The 20,799-nt window shown below is 42.5% G+C and overlaps 2 non-coding genes across 2 annotated transcripts; both read left to right on the forward strand.

Moving 5' to 3' along the window:
* Positions 1-965: 965 nt before the first annotated feature.
* Trnat-ugu lies at positions 966-1,040 on the forward strand. Its single transcript has one exon. It is a non-coding gene; the product is annotated as a tRNA-Thr (tRNA).
* Positions 1,041-2,415: 1,375 nt separating this feature from the next.
* On the forward strand, positions 2,416-2,490 carry Trnat-ugu. The gene has a single exon. It is a non-coding gene; the product is annotated as a tRNA-Thr (tRNA).
* The last annotated feature ends 18,309 nt before the right edge of the window (positions 2,491-20,799 follow it).

Genomic DNA, 20,799 nt, shown 5'->3' on the forward strand with positions numbered 1-20,799 from the left:
CTGGGCCAAGATATCATTCACAGCCAGGGGAGTTGCCTTTATTATTTTTAGACTAGGGAACTTGCATATTGAAGGAATATCCACATTATGGAGTCTAAAAAACTGAAGAGAATTTGCAGAGGGCTAGAGACCCATTTAGCCTTAGTCAGTCTGCAGAAATCATATGGTACTGCACTGCAAAACAAGAATACTGGCCCGCATCTCGTGGTCGTGCGGTAGCGTTCTCGCTTCCCACGCCCGGGTTCCCGGGTTCGATTCCCGGCGGGGTCAGGGATTTTCTCTGCCTCGTGATGGCTGGGTGTTGTGTGCTGTCCTTAGGTTAGTTAGGTTTAAGTAGTTCTAAGTTCTAGGGGACTGATGACCATAGCTGTTAAGTCCCATAGTGCTCAGAGCCATTTGAACCATTTGAACCAAGAATAGTGGCATATAACTATTTACATCAAAGCAACCTCAAAGTAGGATAGAGGAAAGAGAGATGCTGGAATACAGAGGGGGCAGGGACTGAGGGGAAGGGGAAAGGACAGAAATGTGAAGATATAGAGGGATAATGGGGAGAGGGAGAGAAGAGGGAGAATTGAAAAGGGGGATATGCCAAGGGACAGAGGGGAGAAGGACAGGGAGAATACCCACATGAGTGGCAGGTGTATATGAGCAATGTTGCAATTACTGTACAGCGTTGTAACATGGCTGCTTTCTCACATATCCTTGCCCTTTATTTGGTAGTAAATGCCTTTGTTCTTTGGATATGGTAGGCTCCATGTCTATTCTTTCTTTTAAGACTCTCTGCACACGCTATATGCCCGAACTCGTACGGGACTTGGTAGATTAATCTGCCACGCATAACGAGTATGATGGGCAAACATCTATTAGGCGCATTACAAATGTAGTGATGTTGACATGTTGGGAATGTGGATCTCACGGGGAGCGTGCAAGGGATAAGTCCCTGCAGACACACTATCCTCTGTGCCCGCGGTGGCTCAGATGGATAGAGCGTCTGCCATGTAAGCAGGAGGTCCCGGGTTCGAGTCCCGGTCTGGGCACACAGATCTCCCTACTGGTAATCCCATTGTGGCTGGATACAATGCTCCCACAAAATGAACCTCTCCTGCCTTCAGTGACCAACACCTCCAAACTATAGTCTATAACCTCCCATCCTACATTCAAGACATAGCTCATTTTCTTCACCACATCTCCTCTCCTATTACACCAGACACCTTGCTGATTACTGTGGATGCACAGCTATGTCACTTTCGAAGTCCAAATTGACAAAACATTATGTGGTATTGCCACATGTACTCACGTAGCACCATCTTATGCCAGCTTATTTCTGGATCATCTGGAGAAATCATTCCTTTCCAATCAACACCTAACACCCTTTGTATGGTTCAGATTCATTGGTGACATTTTTAGGCACTGGACTCCAGGAAAACTTTTGCTCTTTCCTCCATAACACATATTCCAAAATCCACTCACACAGTCCTTCTCAAGTCAATGAACACTCATCCTAGATGTCAATCGACACACCTCAAATGACTCCATAAATAACTATATATGACGGTAGTATCTGTTCCCGAAAGAACAGTTACTGTGGATGACCATGCAGCTTTGCTAGAAATGAAATGATAATTAAATGAACACCCTAGCTGCAAACAGGCGTTGATGTACTTCATTGAGGACATGTTGAAAATGTGTGCCCCGATCGGGACTCGAACCCGGGACCTCCTGCTTACATGGCAGATGCTCTATCCATCTGAGCCACCGCGAGCACAGAGGATAATGCGTATGCAGGGACTTATCCCTTGCACGCTCCCCGTGAGACCCACATTCCCAACATGTCCACATCACTACTTTCGTAATGCGCCTAATAGATGTTTGCCCATCATACTCATTACTCGTGGCAGATTAATCTACCAAGTCCCGTACAAGTTGGGGCGTAGCGTGTGCGTTCGCACAAGAAGGTCAATGGCCGGAAAGCCATATTTTTTAACTATATATGAAGGTAGTATCTGTTCCCGAAAGAACAGTTACCGTGGATGACCATGCAGCTTTGCTAGAAATGAAATGACAATTAAATGGACACCCTAGCTGCAAACAGGCGTTGATGTCCATTTAATTATCATTTCATTTCTAGCAAAGCTGCATGGTCATCCACGGTAACTGTTCTTTCGGGAACAGATACTACCGTCATATATAGTTAAAAAATATGGCTTCCCGGCCATTGACCTTCTTGTGCAAACGCACACGCTATGCCTGAACTTGTACGGGACTTGGTAGATTAATCTGCCACGAGTAATGAGTATGATGGGCAAACATCTATTAGGCGCATTACAAATGTAATGATGTGGACATGTTGGGAATGTGGATCTCACGGGGAGCGTGCAAGGGATAAGTCCCTGCAGACGCACTATCGTCTGTGCCCGCGGTGGCTCAGATGGATAGAGCGTCTGCCATGTAAGCAGGAGGTCCCGGGTTCGAGTCCTGGTCGGGGCACACATTTTCAACATGTCTCCAATGAAGTACATCAACGCCTGTTTGCAGCTAGGGTGTCCATTTAATTATCACTCCATAAATACATCTGTACATACCAACAACCAACAGTACCTCCATTTCGATAGTTGTCACCCATTTCCTGTCAAAAAATCTCTTCCCTAGAACCTAGCCACCTGCATACGTTACAAGTGCAGTTGGAAGCAGAAATTGAAAGAATGTATTGATAATCTTACCACGGCCTTCACTGATGGTCAATATCCTATCCAACTCACCCATTAATAGATCTACCATTCCATATGCTCCTCTCACACCAGCAAACATTTAACCAGCCAATGACCAGTACTCTCCCAATCACAGATACAATCCAGAGCTTGATAAGCTCAACCCCATCTCCCACCAGGGCTTTGGCTGCCTCTCATCGTGCTCTGTGATGAGGGATACATTACCAAAAATCCTACCTTCATCCCCCAGACTTGCGTTCTGCCACCCACCTGACATACTGAACATGCTTGTCCATCCCTTTTCCAATCCTATCCTCAATTCTGCACCCCACAGTTTATTCCTTTCTTGTTATTCCAGGTGCAAGACGTGTCCCGTACACACACCAATCACCCTTCTACCTCAGCACAATCACAGGCATTTCATCATCACATTGTATGTAATCCACAGCTGGCACTACTTCTTGCTTCCCATTTCCCATTTCTTCCAATCCCTCCAGTCCAGTCTCCTCTTTGTAGTCCTCTGGCATCCACCATGTCCTGAACCTCTCAATTTCAGGTGCTTAGGTTGTCCACACTTTCATCTTTCCACAGAGGTCCATTACCACATTTTCTTTGGCCTTCAGCTATCATCCTTTCTTTCCAGATGCCCATGCCATTATAGGTGTTCCTTACCTGTGGTGTCTGTTATTGATTTATTGACATCTGTGGCCTCTCCTACGTTGGCATTTGGTACACAGTCCCGCCTGGAGGTGATGAAACTTCATGTCTGAAAGTCTGTCTCTAGTGCAAGCAACTTGCTTCTCTGACATTTATTACCCAAGTTTCTGCTCCATATGTACTTATGTTTTCTACAATTGAAAGATATATCACTTGTTAGATTATTTTTGTTATTTTGTTTTCCCAACGGACTGAGTTCAGTTGTCTTATGGCCCTCCTACCATGCACTGTTTTGATATTTGTGTCACCCTTACTTTTCCCGTTTGACGACATCTTAACCACTAGGACTTAAAAAAGACTTACATTACATGATGTTACTGGCTCCAACCTCCAGATCCTCTCTGGTATTGTTGCCAACCTTCAGATATACGGTTTCTGTCATGCTTATTGTAAGGCTTCATTTTTCATACTACTCTTTTAATTTCTGAAACATGTACTCAGCATCATGCTGGTCTCCTCCTGTGGCAACATGGTCACTAACAAAGTGAAGTGTGTAGAAGGTTCCATCATCCACAGAGACTCCCATGCCTCCATATTTGTTCCTCCAGGCCTCAAGTACTTCCTCCACACAGATTTTAAATAGCTATGGCACTGTGCACATCATTGGTATAGCTGTTTTGTAACAGGAAACTCCGTTTTCCCAACTTCCGTTCATCACTCAAAAATCTGGGGACAAATTTTGCACTCACTAGTCTCATTTGCACAGTATCAGTTAAAATACTTTGCATGGATCCGTACAAGATGCTAAGTTCTTTGGTATGCTCCAGAATAGTTATGAGCCTGTTTGAACGAATAATTTTTGCCACTTTCTGCAAGTTTTCTTCTGTTTTTGACGTTAATGGACGTCCCGATCATGGCTCATTATCTACACCTCCATTCCGCTGTTAAACCACTCATATCTCTTGTAGACAGTCTTCTGAGTTACAGCATTACCACCATACATAAATTTCAACATTTTATGAGCTTTTTTGGCACTTTTTTGCAACTTGAAACAGACCTTAATGTTCACACGTTGTTCGAAATCCAAGATGCGAGACAGACATGGTAAACACATCCCCACTCTATCATCTCTCGACGCTGACTGACAATTTAGAACGTGTTTCAAAGTGACTCTGCCTGTCTCCACAGATCAGGCCATCGGAAAAATTACATCAAATGGTTGTAACATTAGTAGCTGCTTCTAAAACATTTCATTCCCCGTATTTTTTGATCACGTCTAATATCATCAGGAGATGACTGGCGGCAGAGGAGGAGGATCGTAGATGGCTGGAGGATGGAACTGCTGTAAACAAGGTTCTGTATGGGTTTTTGGTTAACTGTTGTCAGTGGGGATGTGTAGCAAAGAAATGTTTCCACGGCAAACAATGAGTGAAGGAAACAAGGTTCTTTAGAAGTCCAGCATGGCTGAAGTTAGTTTTGGGGCTAGGTGAGACCTTTAGGAAGTACTGAGACTTATACAGGGGTCAGAATTGCAGCAGAAAGACTGATAACAGTGTTACAGGGTGGGTGTTCAGGAGTATGTTTTACAGAGGGTGGAGGGCAGTTTTGGGGATATGGAAGGTAGAATAGGACAGCAGGGCATCGTTGAGAAGCTACAAGAGGTTCACATGAGAGTGGTAAGCTTTTTCTTGGCTACAGGAAGTCCCACTGAGAGTGATTGGAAAAGGTAAAGATTCTCATGGTAAGACAGGTGACAATTTGAGATGCCAGTTTTAATGGTAAGCCCATTAGGAGGGATAAATGGGCCTGACACGATTTTAGAAAGCGGATATGTGACCGGAGTCATGCAAAGGCAAAGGTGAGATTTCGGAATTGGTGAAGGTACGACAAGGAGGAATTCACGGTTGTACGGTTGGGGGACAAAATGAATAACTGATAATTGTTTTAAAAAAAGGTGGAAAAAAAGAAAGTGAAAATTTGACAGCTTGGAGAGCTATGTAAGAAGCTCAGAAAACGTTTTAAAGAAGGAGGAAATAGTGGGCACGCTCGCAAATAAATAACTTTGCTCACAAATTGATGCGTATGACAGTAAGAAACATGAGCAACAAAGATCATAAACGAAGATGAGCGATCGTGTAATGAGATTGTAAATAAAGTTGCGCAATCTGCTAACGGTCATGTTGAGTAGCATGAGTCTTTAGAGGAGAAAATGTCAAAAACAGCATTGGAATTAAATGTTAAAACGGGAGTGACGTTTTTAGAGCAAGGAATTGAAGCACAACATTGTTTATTGTGGTGGGCCGTTACAACAGCAGGTGTCCATACTGTGCAACAGAAGGGAGGGGGGGCGGCGGTGTGTGTTTTCAACAATAGACAACCAAAATACCACACAGAACCTCGTTTACAACAGTTCCAATCTCTATCCAACTGTGATCCTCCCCCACTTCCACCCACGCATCACCTGGTAATTTTCAGGAATTGCTTACTTCCAACTTGGTCATCCCTGCTTTCCTAAATCACTCCCCCTGAGTCCAACATCAGTCCCATGCAACACACAGTTGTCGATAACCTGAAAACCAATCCAGATCTCATCATCCTTCCCACAGACAAAGGCTCCACCCCAACGATTAGGAATCTTAGTGACAGTGGTTGAGGGTTTCTGCCAACTTTTTGAAACCTCTGTATACAAACCTTACAATCGTGATCCCATTCTAGAAGTCCAGCAGACCTCCAGCAGCTCCTTGAGGCCTTAGCTTCATCCCAAAACCTAACTTATGAACCCACCTCTCTCCTCACATCAGCAATCCCCCACACTCGTACCTTTTACCTACTCCCCAAACTCCACAAATCCAAACCTAACCCTTCTTCTTAGTGGTTGCCCATTATGGCTGTGTACAATGCTCCCACAGAATGAATCTCTTGCTCTGTTGACCCACACCTCCAAATTATTGTCTGTGACCTCCCATCCTACATTAAAGACACTGTTCACATACTTCACTGCCTATCCACAAATGTATGTTTACAACCAGACACTATGTCAGTTACTGAGAATGCAACATTCTTTTACACCAACATCCCAATGTCTGTGGCCTTGCAGCAATGGAATATCTTTCCCAATGTCTTCCTGATACAGAACCAACCCCCTCTTTCCTATTCCTCATATCCAACCACATCCTGACCCACAATTATTTCACTTTCAAAGGCCAAATCAACAAACAAATCTGTGTCAGCAAAACATCATGGGGAATTGTGTGCCATAATTCTAGTAACCACGCGTGTTTACGTAAGAAAGCAGAAGTCAGACACAAAAGCAACTATTCAGCACACTGACCCTACAAAGTACACCAGCCAGAGCTCCTGAAATGTGAAATTGGGACATAACGGAGAGGTCACCATCCTATGCCACCATCCTATGCCACCTAATTTCTGGCCCTTCTGGTGGAGTCTTTCTTATCCAATCAACACTTAAAACCTCTTGTCTGGTTCAGATACAGTGATGGCATTCTCAGAATCAGGATTCACAGCAAGGACAATTTTTTGTCTTTCCTCCATAACTTCAACACCTGTTCCAGAACCAAAATAAAGTATAAAATCAAAAACAACTTCAGCCATCTATATTTCAACTTTTATTTTACTTATATGACCAGTTTTGGCATTTCACTACACCATCTTCAGCCCCCTAGCGTATCCACTCGGTACACACTGAAAAGGTGAGGCTCATGGTGCAGTGTCAGCATAAGACCCAGTGACACTACAAGGCCGTCAGCCTGTTCAGCCAACTCACGGTTTCATTCACACTGTTTAGGCACCTAGCGGCTGCAGAAGAGGGTGAACAGGATGCACATGGTCACCTTGTAAATGGCAGACAGGAAGGACAGCCCTTTGCTGTAGGATATGACCTCATGAGCTGGTGGCACGCAAGTGAGACGGCTTGCTTCCTTGTGATGGTGGAAGAGCAGCTCTGTGTCCCCATTTGGGAACCAGAGACCCTCTGCTGCCGTCACAGTAAAGCCCTCCAAATAATCCGCTGGTCAAAGTCTTCAGGATGGGACTTGCCATCCCATAGTAATTCATAGACAGATAGATGAGTCTGCAGTTGACAAACCTGCCACAGGGGCCTATCTGGTTCCACCATCCAGAGATGGTTGCACTGGAAATGAGTAATATTTGTGCGAGACTGGCCAGCATCCGTCATGCAATAAAGGCATAACTTAGCCCACCTTTCCCCTGTGATCTGCTTTCCTGACCTCTCCGTTATGTCCCAATTTCATATTTCAGGAGCTCTGGCTGGTGTACTTTGTAGGGTCAGTGTGCTGAATAGTTGCTTTTGCGTCTGACTTCTGCTTTCTTACGACAACACGCATGGTTACTAGAATTATGGCACACATTTCCCCATGATGTTTTGCTGCACAGGTGTCTAAACTCACCCAGCTCATGCAGTATGTAGCAATTGGTCCAGTAGTGCGGTCATAAAGTCTGCAGTGTTATCAGTCTCCACTCCACGGCTTTACCTACTTTCCTCTGCTTCTTGAGTGGCTAGGGAAGGTATCTGAAGTTTTACATGCTTGTGACAATATATTATTTTGCAGTGCAACACCTCATACTAGAGCGCAATCGAAATACTTGTATAAGTATTAAATTTATCAGCTGGCATCCAATGATCAGTGTCATTAGTGCATTTTCGGAGACAAAGATTTCATTACTTAATATCAACTGTCGTTTGGATGTGTATGTCTTGGACAGAATTTTGGTTTCAATTGTATCATCATATTTTCACTGTGAAATGTTCGCTGCAGTATTAATCACAGGTCCCTCACAAACAGTATCAACAAAGTTATCTAAATTGGCTGGAATGTTAGGCATTACATTGTTGCGGTATCTGTCGCCCACAGCGTTGGTGTATGCCAACCAAATGATATAGTAATGTAGTAATATATGACAGGAGATATGCTGGCAGTGTCAAGGTAGAAAGTAGGCTCTTACCCATTAGTTAAGAAAATTTGTTATAAAAAAGTACCTAAGTCTCGTATGCTGGAACGAAAATTTAAAGCAGACTAGATTTAGTCTGGAAGTTTAATTGACCATCATACTTTTTTGGCTTTCGAAAATACGAAGGAAAGATTTTACTGACCTATTGAAACATTTTCGGAAACACAACAACCTGTCATTATCATGAACTAGCGTATTTGCACATATACAACAGTCTCTTTCAGTGTCTTCTCCTGAATTATGAGACCCACTACGCAGAGCTCAATATTTACATGTATCTTTTTGGAAGTCTGGAGTCAGCACATCAAAGGCATAATTAATTGCTTCAATGAAATTACTTTCGGTGTTTTGCCTTTGTGAAGAAAATACTTAAAGGGCTCAACTGTATGCTGTGAAAATGGACTGATGCCTTCCTTAACATTATAACTTGCTTATCCAGTTACAAGAAATTGCACATCAGCAGTGTGGTATATATTGTTAGGTCAGTCTTATGATGCTTAAAAAGTTACTCTATCGCAGTCTTTGTTCAGTCCATTTCATAGCATAATGCCTATATGAAATGGCTCCCTTGCAATTTTAATTGATGTGACGTGTTGAAGAAAACACACATGCTTCTGGATTCAGTAAACGTTTTATCTGTATCAATACAAACTTTAATGTTTTTTACACCCTTATCATATGTCACAACTATAAGGTACATTTCTGATTCTTCGACAGCCTTGATGATACTGTGAAGCAAACTACTCGTCGTAAGTATATAGAAATGGTAATAAACACGTTTATGAAACCTGCGAATCACAACAACCTGAGCATTGGAATGTGGACGGATTGCTATGTTCTCCGACGATGAATGGAGGACGTCAACGCGCGCAGTGGGCGCGCGGTTTGAGGCGTCATGTCACGAACTGTGTGGCCCCCTCCCGCCAGAGGTTCGAGTCCACCCTCGGGCATCCGTGTGTGTGTGTGTGTGTGTGTGTGTGTGTGTGTGTGTGTTGTTCTTAGCATAAGTTAACTTATGTTAGTGTAAGTCTAGGGACCGATGACCTAAGCAGTTTGGTCCCTTAGGAATTCACACACATTTGAAGATATTTTTGTAGGACGTCTTAGAAAATACCAGGCCCGAATTTTAATTCCCCCGTGCATTTCTGAAGTGGTGCCCAGCATGGCAAAGGCATTTTTCATATTCGTACATAAGCGCATGATTTTGGAGATGGAGTTCTTCGAATTCAGATGACATGTCTATGCATGAACTCTCCCTATGTTTCTGCTTAATAGACGTCGTATTCTTGCTGGTGTAAAACAGTTCACAGAACACTGCATGTATTTTGGTGTCATGTGGTTTTATGTTTCACAATGACTGACTTATTTATTCACTTTAACGAAACAATAATGCCACCAGCATTTGTTTGCTTCTCAATGCTATTGTAAGCAACTGTCGTCCTTTGCCTAGTGAATGGGTTGAGTTCCAAAATGGTATACTTAAATTAAATAAATGAATTAGGCCCTGTAATATTTGCTACAAGTAAATAATCATTGACATGATGAGTGATAAAGGAACACATCTGGTAACTAAATCAGTGAACAAAACTAACTCAGTTGATCATTTACAAGTATTCAGCTCTCCCCATCGAATGTAACAATAACTGAAATCAATACACCTATGTCTCGGCAACCTTGTATAAAGGATTTGGCTTGGTAACTCATACTTAACGCATATCCGAAAATAACATCTGCTTTGGCGGAGATAATACTGTGATTGCCTTAGATTAGTATATAGAGACCGAAAATACTACATAAAGATGTAAATACGCATCTACTGCCTGTGTTGAAAACCACTTTCACATGAAAATTATTAAGAATCCTCGCTATTTTGAAGGAGATATTTCCAACGAAGGGAAGAAAAGCTAGGGACTTGGCTGGCGCGTTCTCCTCTTTATCCACTTCCCGTTTCCTGGCTCTAGTTGAGAAAGCCCCGTTAATCTGCCAGGTTGAGTATCCGTTGTCTCTGAACACCGTCCTTAGGCAAATTCTGTGCATCCGACACCGTATGCGACCTGTGCCAAAGGGTTTTAAGTACACTCGTGGTTTTGGATGGGTGATGGCAACTTGAAAAATGCAAGTAAAAGTCAGTGTGAGTGGACTTACAATAAACAGAATGTCCCACCGAGCCGTCACTCTTCCGTTTAACCAAAACATCCAGTAATGGAAAGCAACCATCTTTCCCTAGTTCCATAGTAAATCGAATATTCTCATGGATGGAGTTAAGATGATGAAAAAACTCCGTTAACTTTTCTTCTCCGTGGGGCCAGACTACGAAAGTATCATCAACGTATCTCCAAAAAGACAGTTGGTTTACAAACCGCTGATTCAAGTGCGCTCTCCTCAAAATCCTCCATAAAAAGGTTAGCCACCAGAGGAGACAGAGGACTGCCCATGGCGACACCGTTAGACTGTTCAAAACATTCATGGTTACACATAAAATAAGTTGAGGAAAGAGCATGTCGAAACAAAGCAGTGATGTCCGATTCCAACTGTTGTCCAATTAGCGTCAAGGAACCTGCAAGACTTACTTTTGTGAAAGGGTAAACTTTATCAAAACTCACTAGAAGATTCGACGTACTTAAGTGGAGAGGCCCCAGTCTGTTGATATTTGATGTTTATTAAACGTTCTTAAAAACGCATACAAACCAACCTAATAAATAGGATACTTGCACCGATTTCTTCTAGAACGAGACAGTGCTGACGCCGAAGGAAATCTGAGAATATTTTTCTGTTCTAGCGACCAGGCGATGACTTCCAGCAGTAGTGCAAAAGTCTGGCTAATATCCAAGTTTCCAAACTGCAGAACTAAAGGAACCGTAGTGTTTATCAATGAAAGTAAAATGGATATTCTTTTCTACTGTCTAGTAAACTAATGCTTCACCGTTGGCATTAGTTATTCTACACTGATGGTAAAAAAGGTCGCAACGCCAAGAATGAGTTGTGCGGCAGAAAAGAAAGTTGGTAGGCATGTTTCTAGATCTGTTTTTTTAGGTTAAAGCCAAAGTCCAGAAAGACAATAACCAAGAAAAATAGAATAAAAGAAGTCTCATGTACAGTAAATAGGGATAAAGCTAAGGGTAGGATCAACTTTCTTCATCAAAATATCAGGGGAATAAATAATAAAGTAGATAAGCTGTTTGATGATCTCAAAAATAAGAGTGAGATTGATGTACTTTGTCTATCTCAACATCATTTAACTGTGGAGATGGAAAGTGTCAGTATAAACGGATATAATTTTGCATCTTACACTTACAGATCTAGCATGGATAAGTGAGGAGTTGCCATTTACGCAAAAAAGGGTTTTAAATACAAAACTGTAGAAGTAAGCAAATTTTGTGTCGATCAGCACCTTGAAGTTTGTACATGTGAACTACAGCTAGATAATGTTGTGTAGATACTAGCAACAGTGTACAGGTCCACATCAGAAGACTGGGAGCTTTTCGTAAAAAAGTTTGACCCTCTATTATGCTACTTGTCAGATTAAAAGAAGACATTATTAATCTGTGGTGATTTCAACAGTGAACTAGAAGTGTTATTAATGATATCACTAATCAACTGCCCTACACATATAGCTCAAGACAGTAGCTCTCTAATAGATAATGTATTTTTACAGCAAGAGGATGTAAAACTAACAAATTCTTTCCATTTCTTTCTTTCGTTCCTTCTCAGAGCTGTTGTCCCGCTCCAACGCGGGGTCGGCTTTGTTAATACGGAGTTGGCAGTGTTAATGGCAGCAGGTGGCCGGATGCCCTTCCTGACGACACCCCGAGTAGTGTACCCCAGCTGTGTATAGAGCATGAAATAGTGCGAACCTTTTCAAATGTCTGTGAGTCGTGTAACTGAGGCGGAACTTGGGGACCAGCCCGGTATTCACCTAGCGGGATGTGGAAAACCGCCTAAAATCCACATCCAGGCTGGTCGGCATACCAGCCATCGTCGTTAATCCGCCGGGCGGATTTTATCCAGGGCCGGCGCGCCTACCCGAGTCCAAGAAGCAGCACATTAGCGCTCTCGGCTACCCTGGCAGGTCTAACAAATTCCTTCCCTGTGATAAATGAATTATCAGACTGTTGTGTTGGCAGAAGAGCCAAAACCGTGTTACCAGAGGAGGCCGAAATGCACGCGTTTTAGCTCATGCAGGCTGGCGTGAGGAGGGAAGAACTACACTGACGTGAGGTCTGGAATATGACAAGGAATGAGAATTCAGAAAGCGGACATAATTAGTTTGATACTTAATTTTAATCCATTAATGATGAACGTCGCTCTTGACGGTACATGAGTCACAATATTATCTGCTCAGATTATAGTAACTGAATATGGCGCCTTGCTAGGTCGTAGCAAATGAAGTAGCTGAAGGCTATGCTAAACTGTCGTCTCTGCAAATGAGAGCGTATGCAGACAGTGAACCATCGCTAGCAAAGTCGGCTCTACAACTGGGCGAGTGCTAGGGAGTCTCTCTAGACTAGACCTGCCGTGTGGCGGCGCTCGGGCTGCAATCACTGATAGTGGCGACACGCGGGGGCGACGTATACTAACGGACCGCGGCCGATTTAAAGGCTACCACCTAGCAATTGTGGTGTCTGGCGGTGACACCACACAGATCATGATGCACAATTGATGTACAGTTCAGACACCATTGAGTAAAAGTGTATGGTTGCTCAACCTGGTATCTATAGAGCACTTCAGAGAACGTTTAAGAAATGTTAATTGGCGAGATTTATATAATGAACCAAATGCTAATGATAACTGCAACATATTTCTTGATAAATTTATATCACTTTTTCAACATTGTTGCCAGAAAAAAATTACTAAATCTAACACCAAACAGTTTTCAAAGAAACCTTGGATTACTACAGATATTGAAGTGTCTTCAGAAAGAAAAAAAAAACTGTATGAGACAGCAAGTGTTAGTAAAGACCCAGAAATAATTTTACACTGTAAAAATTATTGTCAGAACATCAAGAAATATGTATGTTGGATAGGAAATTAACAACTCAGGCAACAAAATCAAATCATTATGGAATGTTGTTAGAAGGGAGACAGGAAAAGTAAACACTGGGGTTGGTAGTATTACTATGAAAGAGAATGAGACCATTTTAACCAATAGGACAAGAGTAGCTAATGTAGTTAACAACCAGTTCTTAATGCGGGCGAAAAAATTGGTGGCAGAGGTTAAAAAGAAAAAGCCAAGCAGTGGAAGAGTCGGTTTTGAGAAATCTTAGATTCATTTTCGCCTAACAACCTCTTGTGAAATAAGGAAAACCATGAAATCTTTGAAAAATAAATGTTCTGGTTGATTGATGACATCTCTAACAAGATATTAAAAGAATGTGGAGCAGTTACAGCTGATGTTCTGAGTCACATATGTAGTGCATTTCTAACTCAGGTATTTTCCCAGACAGGTTACAATATGCCATTATCAAGCCTTTCTACAAAAAATGGGACACCACGATGTCAATAATTACTGGCCAGTGTCCTTGTTTACAGCGTATTCAAAAATCATCGAGAAAGTAATGTACTCAAGAATGGTTAGCCATCTCAACAGTCATAGGATACTAGTAAATCACAGTTTCGAATTCAAAAATTCTGTTCCTCTGAGACAGCAATATACAATTCCACTGCCCACATAAGAGACTTTAAATAGCAAAAAGGAACATTCAGTTTTGGATCTCCTAAAGCGACTAGGTTCAGCAACTTTTGCAATAAGAATAATTGCCAATTCTGAGGTTACAGAAATTAGTGAGCTAACATACTTTGCATACTTTCACTCTCTGATGTCATATGGAATGATATTTTGGGGTAGCTCAACACTTAGGGAAAAAGTATTCACTGCTCAAAAGAAAATGGTTAGAATAGTGTGTGGGACTCAGTCGCACATCTTGTAAGCATCTGCTTAAAAAGGTTAGGACTTCTTACAATAGCCTCACAGAACATTTAATCAGTAACGAAACTTGTTCTCAACAGCATGGACAGTTTAAAAAACAACAGTGACATTCATGATTATAAGTCCAGAAGAAATAAAGATTTACACTATCCTCTACTTAATCTATCTTTGGCACAGAAAGGGGTAAAATATGCCTCTGTAAAATTTTTCGACAAATTAACAGATGAAATAAAATGTCTGGCAGACATCAGTAATATTTGCAAGGATAAACTTAAACCATATCTCCTTGACAACTCCTTCTATATCATAGATGAGTTCTTGAATGGGAATAAATAAATCTACATATATAATATATGCATTTTGTGCCATGTGAGAGACTGGGGTAGGTAATAAATATTTTCAGCTTAAAAAAATAGAGAAAAACCTTGGTTCTTGTGTGCATTTCTTATACACTTCACATGTTCCATTACAATACGGTTACCGTGAGATTGTTCAATGGAACACGTAACTAACTAACTAACTAACTAACTGAAACACGATGTACATTCAAATTTCACACCAGTCGCATAAGAGTGGCGGTAGCTGCGCCGCTAAGAGGATGAAAATCGGGTTTGCTATAAATACGAGTACATGCTGTAACGGGTGTTAGCGTGACTTACCTTTGAGATTGGACGTCATGAGTTGTCAATAAAGAATGCATTTAAAGCAACAAACACGCCATTATCAACATCGTCGTCTCGGGGTCGCCGGCACGGTAGCTCAGCGTGTTCAGTCCGAGTGTTACCTGCCCTCTGTAATAATAATAATTAAAAAAAGACTGAGTGAAGGCATCAACGACGAACTTCAGAGGGTGTCACAGGGACGTCCGCCCTGAAAAAATGCAACGAACAATAACGAACAAATCGAACTCAATAAGAGAAAGAAAGGATAGCGTCTTTGATTGCTAATCAAAGCGTCCTCTGTCCCGGATTCGAAACCCCCCACCGCGTAAATTTTGATTAATAATCAGCAATGGTGGCCGAAGACTTCCGGCATAGGAAGTCACCCTCACCCTGCCAACGGCCTTTTCCAAGAGAGCGGAGGAGTTTCTTTTTTTCCCTCTGTAATGAAACTGAATTCAACCTTCGATATAAATAATTAAAGTAAATAAGTAAATTTCACTGGAACACAGTTGTAGTTTGTGGTTAGACCACAGGAATTTATAAAAATGAAAACAATTTTTTTTCCTCTTGTCCCAGCTACAAGGCAGTTAAGGTATCAGTCTATTAATTTCTTTACGGATTAAAATCTGTATCTATAAGCAGTATATTTGAGACACGCGTTTCATTTGACGACGGTTTCTTTGGTCTCATAACTCTGTTGGTCGTTCTCCCGTTTTCCCTTGTTGTTTTTACATAAGATGGATAAATGGTAAAATTTTTCTCTTGCCCATGAATTGTCTGGAACCTCTCGTTTTTCATGAATGATGTGTTGTTTAAAGTCATTTCATTAAATATGTTGTGGATGAAAGAATATACAAACAACGCGAGAGTTCTAGTCTTGGACGGTGGAAATTCTTTAACGTCCATGTACAGTAATTTCTTGTTGTTTATTTCATTAACACTCGTTGATAACAATTCCGCAAATTTAAACTTTATCCGCTTCCACAGATCTGCAATTTTGGTGCAAGCTGCAGTTCGGTGTATGGTAGTGTCAATCAGTCCACAGGACGGGCAGTATGGTTGACCACTCAGTTTTATTCTGTGGCGTGTGCAGCTATTGGAATTAAATAATGTATTATCATGTAAACCACGGAGCGCAACCGTGAACATAAGGATTTGCGTGCAAAATTTGACCAGATCGTCTTCCAATTTAAGTCTCTTATGTTTCATCTGGTTTTTTGAGGAGCATGGAATGTTGTTCCCAATGGTTTCAAGTATTTTCTTTGTAGTACAGAGCCGTACATTGGGAGTCTGCTCTAAACCAGATGCAGTTTGCAAGGCGCGAATTATACTTGCTGGCATCCTCCTGTAGCCTCTATTTCGCGCTACAATCCAACCGACTGGCTCGTAATTTGAGAGTATTCAGTAGATTATTCACTATAAGCGCTGAACATTTTCGCTCACAATCTATTAAGTCTAGACCGCCTTCGGTAAGTGGCTTCGTCAGTTGATCCCTGGCGACCCAAAATAAGTTACCTTTCCAAATGAATCATCCTATGTACTTTTTGACTTGGTCAATACATTTCCTATCGATTGGTATGATTTGAGCAACATACCACATTTTTGATAAGGCTACCGATGTTGACGTATTCGATCCTTTGAATGATGTTTAATTGTTTCGTACTATTCGCCAGATGGGCACCTCAATTGACATCAGTTAACTCATCGATGTTTTTCCTGAATTTCACTCCTAGCACTTTCATTTGAACACATTCGGTGAAGGGATCTGGCATGGGATGAGCACCTTCAAAATGGTTCAAATGGCTCTGAGCACTATGCGACTTAGCTTCTGAGGTCATCAGTCGCCTAGAACTTAGAACTAATTAAACCTAACTAACCGAATAACATCACACACATCCATGCCCGAGGCAGGATTCGAACCTGCGACCGTAGCGGTCGCTCGGCTCCAGACTGTAGCGCCTAGAACCGCACGGCCGCTCCGGTCGGTTCAGCACCTTTATTTAGCCACAAGAGCTGTGTTTCTTCGTTGTTCATCCTTGCTCATGCAGCTTCACTATAATTGACCTTTACTGCTGATATTCCTGCTATGTCTTGGTGTTCAACAACTATAATGGTAACTGAGATCCCCTGCTATACCCACAGGACAGGACACAGAGTTTAATTTGTGGAAAGGGGCCAAAATTAGTGGCTGGACGCCGCCAGCGGGCCTGGCCAGACACGCCCCATGGAGACTTCCTCGCTGCCCCACGCCAACCAACCAACTGCCCAGGCCCGGAAATAGTGAAAGGACCAAATATACGTCGACTGATGAGACTACCAACCGAACGACGAACCAACGGTTGTCTCGCTCCAATCTGCCTCCGTCGGACAGTTCATGTGTGTCGCCAGCGGTCGGCGAGCACTGGCTGTCGGCGCCTCATCGGCGCTCCGTCCCCGGCTTCACTGCTGCTGCGTCCCGACTGCACCGCTGATCCGTCTCCAACCGCCTGCCAGACACACAACGACCCAGACATACTATTGGTCACTCCAGCGATGGTACGACAGTGCACTTATCGATACGCGCTGCTGCTGCCGCTCACGGGCAAGTAAGGCAGGAAGTTAGTGATGCCAGTAAATGGAACAAGATAACGAGGTGGCAGTACCGTAATAGAAGATGACAATGAATAAATGGCATGAGAATGAGCCGTGCACGTCTCAGTAACATCATCAGCTTAAGCGTTCACGGTAAATCGTTGTGCGCCTACATCTAATGCTGGGAGTGAGGCACAGATGGTATGAAGTGAAGGTTCTAAGAAGACGACGAACAGAATCACGGATAAGGGACAATCCTGGTGGATAGAACCTTGGATATGAAATGCGTTCGTGAAATGTCCATTGATTTGTACCTTGGAAACTAGGTGGCATTGACTCGGTAGCAATCTATTCTTTCTTGTGGATACCTGAAATGCTGGAGCACAAGTGTTTTATGCTGATGGCTGACGTTATCGAAAGCTCTTTCTAAATCTATGTTCAAAAGCCGTAGTGGTTGTTCGGGATGCTTCTATGAGTAGAAAGTCGTATCCCTTAAGGACAAACGCCATCTATAATACTTTCGTTAGGTACGCTACACGTCTGTTCCGACCCGAGAATGTCTGGAACGGTTTGCTTTAGCTTTGCAGCTCAGATGCGAGAAATTATTTTCGAGTTAGCGCACAGCAATGTAATCGGCCTCAAATACGTTATACTTCGCGGAATAGGTTTCTTGGGAACGAGCACGATAATTCCTATTTCCATTTCGGAGAATAGGCGTCCGAATCGCTGTTTCTCCCTCGCGACTTCCATGAACTCTCTCTTAATAATCGACCAGAAAAATTTGTAAATTTCATAGGGGACACCATCTGCTTTTGGACTCCTACGTTTTGGTAAAACTTTCAGAACTCCTTAATTTCTTCCTCAGCTACTGGTGAGGACAACAGAGTGATACTTCCGTTTGTGAGACAGGACGTAGAATTTTGTAGCAGATGTGCCGTTTTGAGAGACTCAGATCTTTGTGCACTATACACTCTTTGGAAATGTTCACTGATACCTTCACGACAAATAAATTCATTCACATCTGGAGCTAGTATGTTATTTAGAAATTTCTGTTTACATTTTTTCCGCCCTCTTGTGAGATGGTAAATACTCCACTTCTCATCTGGTAAATGCCTGTAATCCTTGCAGGTGAGAATTTTCCCTTCGGGTTGTGTTTGAATTTTTTAAAATCACTTCCTCGATCTTCCCCGTTGTCTACTTTTGTTTGCAGTTCACAAGTGATAAGGTAGTAATACTCGATTTTATTCCTCCTGTTTTGATTAATCCTGTGGGCGATATTTAGAAATAGTTTCCGGATGCTAGATTTTACAAGGGTCATCCACCATTCAGTAGCGTTACGAAAGAAACGTTTTCGGCTAATCCAAGGTCTCTAACGAGCTCTGTCGACGGTGTGGCCGAGCGGCTATAAGCTCTTCAGTCTGGAACCGCACGACCGCTACGGTCGTTCGAATCCTGCCTCGGGCATGGGTGTGTGTGATGTCCTTAGGTTAGTTAGGTTTAAGTAGTTCTAAGTTCTAGCGGACTGATGACTTCAGATGTTAAGTTCCATGGTGCTTAGAGCCGTTTTTTTCTAACGAGCTCTGGACTTTGTTTTCACCCATGGCTTGTGGAGCAGGGTACAATTTAGTTTGCAGTAACCTCTACCAAGTACAGGGTGGTTATAATTAAACTTTCCCTATTTAACACATTATAACATGGAAACTAATTACCATACGAGTTCCAAGTACCAAACTTGGTAGCATTAATGTCCAGAGTATGATGATGATGATGATGATGAAGTCACATACTCTGTAACAGAGTGTAGGGGACGACGCGGAGTGGCAGAGCGGTTCTAGGCGCTACAGTCCGGAAGCGCGCGACCGCTACGGTCGCAGGTTCGAATCCTGCCTCGGGCATGGATGTGTGTGATGTCTTTAGGTTAGTTAGGTTTAAGTAGTTCTAAGTTCTAGGGGACTGATGACCACAGCAGTTAAGTCCCATAGTGGTCAGAGCCATTTGAACCATTTTTGCATCACCGTACTAGGCAAGGTCCTAGTGGAGGTGGTTTACCATTGCCTTCCTCCCACCGTAATGGGGATGAATGATGATGATGAAGACGACACAACAACACCCAGTCATCTCGACGCAGGTGAAAATCCCTGACCCCGCCGGGAATCGAACGCGGGACCCTGTGCCTGGGAAGCGAGAACGTGTAACACCGTATCTCTAATACTCCACAGATTTATTTTGCTTTTGTTTTATTTAATGTTACATCGTTGATCTTCTGTAAATGTCTTTGATTGAATCGATAACACAAAATCGTATCCTCCTTATTTTGTAAAAACTTTGGATGTTATGATTTGATTCTATGCAATGTAGTATATCTGTCATTTAAATTCTTTGTCCAATTTGGAGGGAATAAAACTTTCTATATATAATTGTAATTTCTGTGTGAATAATTTTTTGTAGAAATGTCCATATGTGCAAATGTTACTGTTATGTAAATTGCTGACCTTCACTTAGGATTCTTAGTTAGTTTGTATGTAAAAGGTGTAGTGGTTCCCCTCGGGAACGGAACTGAGTAGCGCGCGCAAATTGTGGTTGGCCTAAGTAGATGGTTCAAATGGCTCTGAGCACTATGGGACTTAACATCTGAGGTCATCAGTCCCCTACAACTTAGAACTACTTAAACCTAACTAACCTAAGGACATCACATAAAACCATGCCCGAGGCAGGATTCGAACTTGCGACCGTAGCGGTCACGCGGTTCCAGACTGGAGCGCCTAGAACCGCTCGGCCACTCCGGCCGGCGGCCTAGGTAGAAAAGGTGGAATAAGTCAGTCGGGGTCGAGCCACCAAACTGTGCACTGCCATGTAAATGTTATATATTGTGCTGGTTCCGAGAGAGGCTTTTTCTGCTACTATTCCAATGCCTCGGATGGATAAATAGCTGGAACGATTCTGGAATTGGTATTCATCGTCGCCACCAAGAAGGGTCAGAGTCCAGCAATTATGTCTGCAAATCCGCCTACCAACATGCAGTTGCCACCACATTGCGCAGTCACTGTAAAGGAGTACTATAATAATGTACAGTGAAGGAGCAGCTTATTGGGCGATTTAGTGTGCACAAATATAAGGTAACTTATAACTGAATTTATGTACCTACCTTAATTTTTTCCTTATCATAACACCTCTCAGGTTCCTCTCCGTTTGAACTAAAGTGATTACCGAATGTCCCTACTGAAAGAACATTAAAGACCAGTGTTTTGCTAATTAATGTCTCTTGAACATAGTAAAAAGAAAG

This window comes from Schistocerca piceifrons, chromosome X (genome assembly GCF_021461385.2).
Source record: "Schistocerca piceifrons isolate TAMUIC-IGC-003096 chromosome X, iqSchPice1.1, whole genome shotgun sequence".
NCBI lineage: Eukaryota > Metazoa > Arthropoda > Insecta > Orthoptera > Acrididae > Schistocerca > Schistocerca piceifrons.